We start from the raw sequence: 8506 nt of genomic DNA, 5'->3' as shown, positions 1-8506 counted from the left end.
AGGTATTAATTCATCATTTCTAACGCTATCAGCTTCTTCTCGCCATTTGGGCGGTGAGTCTGTTCTTTGGGACGACCAGGGTTGAATAAATAACATTTTATAAGATATATTACAAATATAAATGATTTACCAATGCTTTAATTGCATTTACCTTTCAAAGACCGAACTACCCTACCTTATTTTATCCTCTGCTACTGATCGGCTTGTTAGTCGCTTGGGCGGTCGGTCACGCCTCAGTTGTGCACTGTTGACAAGTAATAAACATGTACTAGCCCCAAAATGCATTTATACTTGCGCCAGTGTTGATCAAGTCAGGTCTGAATGAGCTCACACTCGGTGCCGACACAAGACTCTCTGGCAGATTGTTCCAACACTCACAATTTTCTTGCTTTCCTCTTGAGGCAAATATCGGTTGTGTAATTTAGATCAGTATGCCATCAAATAATAAAAGAAAATGAACTTTATGCATTCCACATGGCATCACGAAAATTGTGACCAAGTCGCAGGTTGCTGATCTGACTTTCTGCCTCATTTACACACAATTGCAGGGTCTCAATTGTTTCTCTTAATATTGACAACACAACATACTGTATATATATTGTGTCTCACTTTTGATTTTTTTCATTTTGTATTTCATTATTATTATTATTATTATTATTATTATTATTATTATTATTATTATTATCATTACATTTTCGCCCCCAAGGCCCCGGTGTGGGTCGTTGACCTGTGCCTGGGTGGGCTAATCCCCGTAAAAAAGAAAAAAGAAAAAGAAAAAAAAAACTAATTCCAACCAGCGACCACTACATACTAATACAATCTTTGATAGTAGTTGAGGAGGAATACTAGCATATGGAAGACAAACTACAGATAACTAATTGGGAGAAAATCGTTAGAGGAGGCAGACAGAGACGAGTCAGTTCACAACTCCATGGAAATCCTTGAGTTGACAGTAGAGGAATGTATATACAGGAAAACAAAGAGAAGAGGGAGTAAGACCAGGTGGATAAATCACAGATCTAGGGGAAACATGCAAGAAGTTTTTTTTTGAAGACATGGCGGAGTACAGGGCATCATGCCGATTATATAGTATATACAAAACAGACCCAAATATGGCCAATTGGCCCAAAGTATTAAGAGAGATCCCAAGTCCTTTCGTCAGGAGTAAAATGAGCACCAAGGATATTGTCGGGCCTCTAAAGAATGTAAACAACGTGGCCCTGGAGGATGACAGACAAACAGTTGATACTTTAGAACAGGGATGCACAACCTGCGGCCCTCCAGTAGCTCTGTTGCAGCCCTCGGTGTCTTACAGACGAGATCATCAAAAGAAAGTAGCCAGTTGGAAAGAATTGAAAGCCGCGTGATTAGACGGAGCAGAGACTAATGTAAGCGGGTTCAAGCCAGGGTTCAAATCCAAACTCAGGTGCACAGTCGAGTACAGTTTCGATCACTGCCACCTCGGATCACACACTACCACTTGTTGTGATTCTAGTTGGTGAAAATAAAGACGAGTGTTGACATTTAAGTAAAAACACAGGCAGAGAGCGTGACACGCTTGTTTAAAACTGGTCTTGTTAACACTAAGTTGAACCACCTAAAAATATGGTGTAGGAGTAACGCGCGTATCTCTAAAACACTGTTCTGGGTTGAAGTCCCTGCCCGGCCCGGCCATGGGTGGCGTGCTGAGATATACCAGAAACTCCGGATGGCCGAGTGTTGACCTTTGAGGTGCTTATGAACTTAGGTTAAATCGCCCCTAACCTCTCTGTAGTATAAACCAGGCTGTTGCAGATGTTCTAATCTTTCTTGGCAGTCATTAGCAGAGATAATGAAAGTACTGTACACTACTGTACACTTTTGAAGAGCTTAAGAGGGACGGACCACACACACACAAAGTTTGTATATCAAGACACCCATTCCCCAATTATGTAATTTTATATTTTCAGCCTTCCGGTTGCCATGCTCTTCCAATAAACCGTTAATTATTTTTATTATTATTATTTTTTTTATTATTATTATTATTATTATTATTATTATTATTACAAAATTCCTTTTTAATTTTGGTTTCAGTTCATATTTCTTCATCACGGTTGGATATGAGCTACGCCTCCCTGACACTGATGCTGTGTGGCCACGAGTTCTTTTTTTACATTTCGTAACGATGAATATTATTATTATTATTATTATTATTATGTATTTTAATACTTTCTCTTGTAATTTATTTTGTAATCAATTATGTCATTTGTTTGTGAAGGGTAAAATTGTTTGTACCATTTGTTTGTGAAGGATTATATATACTGTGCTTACTGAATATGAGGGATTAGGTGATGGTGTTTGTATGTATGTGTGTCGTATGTGTAGGCTTAGTCACACCTCGTCCCAGTCTTGCTTGTGGTCTAACCAGCTAACGACAGCTATAATTAGAAGCTAGGAGGCAATAGAACTGCTCTTACCACGCTGTTAGCTCTGTTGCTTACGACAGGGAATTAGTGAAACGAGAGAGAGAGAGAGAGAGAGAGAGAGAGAGAGAGAGAGAGAGAGAGAGAGAGCTGCCTCGCTCTCTAATTTGTGGCGTGGGTGTCCCAGGTGTTGGTAATGGTGCTGCCACGACTCTCACACAGAGGGAGGAAGGGTATAGAAGAAACTAAGAGGGAGGGAGAGAGGGATAGGGTAGAGGGAAGAAAGGAAGGAGAGATGGAAGAGGGAGGGACAGGAGAGGGAGGGAAGGAATAGGGAGGAAGGAAGGAGAGATGGAAGAGGGAGAGAGAGGGGGATAGGGTAGAGGAAGGAAAGGATGGCGAGTGGAAGGGGGGAAGGAGGGAGGGAGGGAGGAAGAGGGTAGAAAGAGGTAACGAAGGGGGAAGGGAGGTTATAGAAGAAACTGGGAGGGGCAGGGTAGGAAAAGGAGGGAAAGAGGGATAAGGAGAGAGGGAGGCAGGAACAGGATAGGAAGAGGGAAGGAAGGAGGGAGGGAGGCAGGAACAGGATAGAAAGAGGGAAGGAAGGAGGGAGGGAGCGAGAGGTAGAGGAAGGGAGTGAGAGATAGAGATAGGAGGAACATTTTTATTCACAAGCCACTTTTAATGACTAAAGAACATAAGAACATAAGAATGGAGGAAACTGCAGCGGGCCTATTGGCCCATACTGGACAGTCCCATTTACACCCAACCCCTATTGCTCATTATATCCATCCAACCTATGTTTGAAGCTATCCAGCGTATTCGAGTTAATAATGATATTTGGTAACTTGTTCCACTCGTCCACTAATTTCCAAACCAATGTTGACCTATTTCGCGCCTAAATCTAAATTTGTCCAATTTAAAACCATTGTTGCAAGTTCGCTCCTGGTTGGATAGTTTGAGTACTTAGATTTTATTAGTTAAATTTATCACTGAAATTTCTTAATTAATAACACCAACTCCTTGTGTAAGATGACCAATCCCTTGAGTACTATAATTTAACCCTTTGAGTACGATAACTTAACCCATTGAGTACGATAACTTAACCTCTTGAGTACGACGACTATTTTCCGTAAACTATCGCACGCTAGGGATTAAAATTTTCCATTAAAAATATCGAAAACATTTGTTCCAATATTAACCTTAGATTAATACCCAGATTCTGAAAAGTTTGTTGGATGAATTTTCCTCGTAAATGACTTAAGCTGAAACATTGATAACAACATCCAACATGGCGTCATAATTATGCTAACACTATACTGTACTTTAACTGATTAGGGGAGAAGATTTGTGTCCTTAAATTAATAAAGTGATTGCTTTTTTAGGTCTTCTTAAATTTGTACTTAAAGATAATCTCACTGTCCTAAGTTTGTTTACAAAATGAAGAACAGTTGGAGAGGTACCTGACATGTTGTGTTTACTGAGGTACTCTATAAACACAAACATCAAGGGACTCTGTAAACACAAACATCAAGGAATTCTGTAAACACAAACATCAAGGGATTCTGTAAACACAAACATCAAGGGATTCTGTAAACACAAACATCAAGGAATTCTATAAACACAAACATCAAGGGATTCTGTAAACACAAACATCAAGGGATTCTGTAAACACAAACATCAAGGGATTCTGTAAACACAAACATCAAGGAATTCTGTAAACACAAACATCAAGGAATTCTATAAACACAAATATCAAGGGATTCTGTAAACACAAACATCAAGGGATTCTGTAAACACAAACATCAAGGGATTCTGTAAACACAAACATCAAGGGATTCTGTAAACACAAACAACAAGTGACTCTGTAAACACAAGCATCAAGGAACTCTGTAAACACAAACATCAAGGGATTCTGTAAACACAAACATCAAGGGATTCTGTAAACACAAACATCAAGGGATTCTGTAAACACAAACAACAAGTGACTCTGTAAACACAAACATCAAGGGATTCTGTAAACACAAACATCAAGGGATTCTGTAAACACAAACAACAAGTGACTCTGTAAACACAAACATCAAAGGATAACACACTGAAAATCTATCAAGACTTAAAGAATAATTTACAAGGTATAAATTTTATAATATAGGTAAAATAAATCTATGAGACATAAATTTGATGTCAATATTCCCCAGGAAGAGCATTATAAGACTCAATATTCATAGCCTGAGTTAACAATATTCCCCAGGAAGAGCATTATAATACTCAATATTCATAGCCTGAGTTAACAATTCATCTAGACAAGAGTTATCAATAAATTTTAAAAACTTAACAAGATTTAAGTCGAGTTTAAGTTAAAAAGTATTCGGAGGTTAACACTTATCTGGGGAAATTATTGTAGGGAACTAATTATTGAGCTGTGTGTGAGTGAGAGAGAGAGAGAGAGAGAGAGAGAGAGAGAGAGAGAGAGAGAGACCATCGGATACAGATGGTTCACCACCACCACTAGCTAGACGGACACCAGCTGCACCTAACTACCACACCAAGACTCTCTCTCTCTTCCCCCTCTTCATCCTCTCTCTCTCACACACACAATAGACTAAACACCACAGATAGACAGACAGATATATACATACATCAATACATAAATAATTAATTAGGTGCTTAAACATAAGGTATACAGTATAGACATATATATATATATATATATATATATATATATATATATATATATATATATATATATATATATATATATATATATATATATATATATATATATATATATATATATATATATATATATATATATATATATATATATATATATATATATATATTGCTGTTTTATTCAAGACATCTGAAGATGTCTTGAATAAAGACGAAAGCTAAGGTGCTCCGTTGTTTCCATTTTCCCGTGTGATTTTATTAAGATTTATCTTATCCACGTTTTCATTGTGGATTTACATGAAATATATATATATATATATATATATATATATATATATATATATATATATATATATATATATATATATATATATATATATATATATACTGTATATATATATACAGATGTATAGGTAATCAGACAGACATATAGGCGACAGACAGCCATAGTACACATATGGTATCCTCTACACTATAGTCTATATAATGAGGTTAAATCTCATATGAAGAGGTAAGGTAGGAGTTTATTGTAGTAGAGTGAGGAAAGTAGGTAGCGTGACTCGAGGGTACAAGTGTACGCGTGTTACAACTTTATTTTACTAGTTCAATAGGGGGGATTAATGGGGCGTTCGTACACAATATATAAGAAAGAACATACGAAAAAAAAAGGAGTCTGCAATAGGCCGGTTGGCCTGTGCATGGCAGCTCCTGTCGAGAGTTACTACCACTCTCTATCATCCATGAATCTATCTAGCCTCCTTTTAAAACTTTCCAGCACTTACTACAAAGTTGCTAAGCTTGTTCCACTCGTCCACCACCCTATTTGTGAACCAATTCCTTCCTATCTCCCTCCTAAACCTAAACTTATCCAACTTATATCCGTTGCTACGAGTCCTATCCTGCTCGGATATTATAAGAACTTTATCTATATCTCCTTTATTGATTCCTTTCACCCACTTAAATACTTCTATCATATCTCCCCGCACTCTTCGTCTTTCTAGGGAATGCAAGTTTAGTTTCTTTAAAGTATCTTGACATGGAAGGTTTCTAAGTCCCGGAATCATTTTCGTCATCGCTGCACAGACTCCTGTGAATTGATATCCATTCTATAATAAGGGCACCAGAACTGAACCGCATAATCGAGGTGCGGCCTGACTCGCGCAAGATATAGTTGCAATAAGACCTCTGCACTCTTATTACTTACACTTCTAGATATAAAACCTAATACTCTGTTTGCCTTATTTCGAACATTAACGCACTGTTTTCTAGGCCGTAGGTCCGGGCTTACAAGTACCCCTAAGTCTCTTTCACAAGTCGAGTTCTCTAGGTTGATGTTGTTAAGGCTGTATACATTATCAGTATTTGTTCTTCCAATATAAAGTACACTGCACTTGCTGGTGTTGAATTTCATTTGCCATTTTTCTGACCACTCCTGCAGTTTATTTAAATCCTCCTGTAGTGCATTTGCATCCTGCCCTGAATTAATCTGCCGCCCTATTTTGGTGTCATCCGCAAACTTGCTTATGTCACTGCTGATCCCAGTATCTAGATCGTTTATATAGATTATGAACAAGAGTGGGCCCAGTACTGACCCCTGGGGAACCCCACTGCCACTGGTTACACAGCCCCACTCAGATTTAACACCATCTACGCTGACCCTCTGTGTTCTATAGGTGAGCCATGATTTTATCTAATTTAAAACTTTTCCCTCGATACCATGAACCTTAACTTTTCTCAGAAGACTCTGATGCGGTACTCTGTCAAACGCTTTGCTAAAGTCTAAGTAAATAACATTATAATTTTCGTCATTATCTACTACCTCGAAAACTTTCCTAAAAAACGTCAGCAGATATAATAGACTATGATATATCCCTATAACCCAACAAGTAAAATGGGCACTTCCACTGTCGATCGTTGGGGAGGTTCAGGATCATCGCACTACTACCGTCTACACAGCCAGCACTTACTTTTACACGTTGAGTGGCTGGCACCCCGTCGATGGACCGGGATGAGACCGCGTTGCACTGAGTGACGGACTTCTTCGATGAGACGATGAGCGGGACTGGGGGAGTGTGTTCACGAATAATCATCGTGAAAGGAGCTGCAGGGCCTTTATATTGGAGATCTCCAGTCGGCAGATGACCTCTGGGTGTGTGTCTAGACCGGCAGTTAGGTCAGGTAACAGAAGTGCTGGCTGGGTAGCAGTTCCTTGAATTAACAAGGTTATGACACCGGGTTAAGCTAATCGCGTGGCGGTAAGAATTCTTGTTCCCTTTGTGACCTTGACCTCCTTAGTCCCTGTAGGAGGTGTCAACTTCCGAGGGTGAATACGTGTTCCCTGGTTACTGGCCTGGATGCTTTGGTCTGATACATAAACAGTATATCTACATACAGTATATAAATACAGTAGTCATTGGTGATCGATTGCCTATTTTTTCATTAAAATTTTGCCCCAAATTTAAAAGTAATTTAATGGGTCAGAAAACACATAAAGCAATTAATGCATATATGTGTGTGTGACGTGTAGATGAGGTGACGTGTTGTGAGGACGAGTGTGATGTGTTGTGAGGACGAGTGTGATGTGTTGTGAGGACGAGTGTGACGTGTTGTGAGGACGAGTGTGATGTGTTGTGAGGACGAGTGTGATGTGTTGTGAGGACGAGTGTGATGTGTTGTGAGGACGAGTGTGACGTGTTGTGTGATGTGTTGTGAGGACGAGTGTGATGTGTTGTGAGGACGAGGTGATGTGTGATGTGTTGTGTGTGATGTTGTGAGGACGAGTGTGTGTTGTGAGGACGAGTGTGATGTGTGTGAGTGTGATGTGGTGAGGACGAGGTGAGTGTGATGTGTTGTGAGGATGAGTGTGATGTGTTGTGAGGACGAGTGTGATGTGTGTGAGGACGAGTGTGACGTGTTGTGAGAACGAGTGTGATGTGTTGTGAGGACGTGATGTGTGAGGACGAGTGTGATGTGTTGTGAGGACGAGTGTGACGTGTTGAGTGTGAGTTGTGAGGATGAGTGTGATGTGTTGTGAGGATGAGTGTGATGTGTTGTGAGGACGAGTGTGATGTGTTGTGAGGATGAGTGTGAGTAGAAATACGTAAGGAATAAACTATCTCCTCCAGCTCACCGCTTTCTATATCATCGGCATATTTAACCCGTCCACGTGAAACAAACAAACAAACAAACAGAGAAGCTCCTCACTTGGACGCTTCCCGAGGCACCTGGATGCGGTGGGGTGGGGGGGGTGTAAAAACCTACTAGAGGGGATATCTGGAAATGGGAAACCTGTAAGTCAAAGTCAGAGCGGGAGAAGGGAATATAAGGTAGCTGAGGGGGGGGAGACCCTATTTTTCAGGAGGGATAGGAGGGGGAAGGAAGGGTTGGGTGGGGTGGGGTGAGGTGGGGTGGGGTAGGGAGAGGTGGGGTAA

This window comes from Homarus americanus, unplaced genomic scaffold, assembly GCF_018991925.1.
Source record: "Homarus americanus isolate GMGI-L3 unplaced genomic scaffold, GMGI_Hamer_2.0 scaffold23617, whole genome shotgun sequence".
NCBI classification, from domain to species: Eukaryota; Metazoa; Arthropoda; class Malacostraca; order Decapoda; family Nephropidae; genus Homarus; species Homarus americanus.
The sequence above is the reverse complement of the archived record's forward strand: the minus strand, read 5'-3'. Positions refer to the sequence as shown.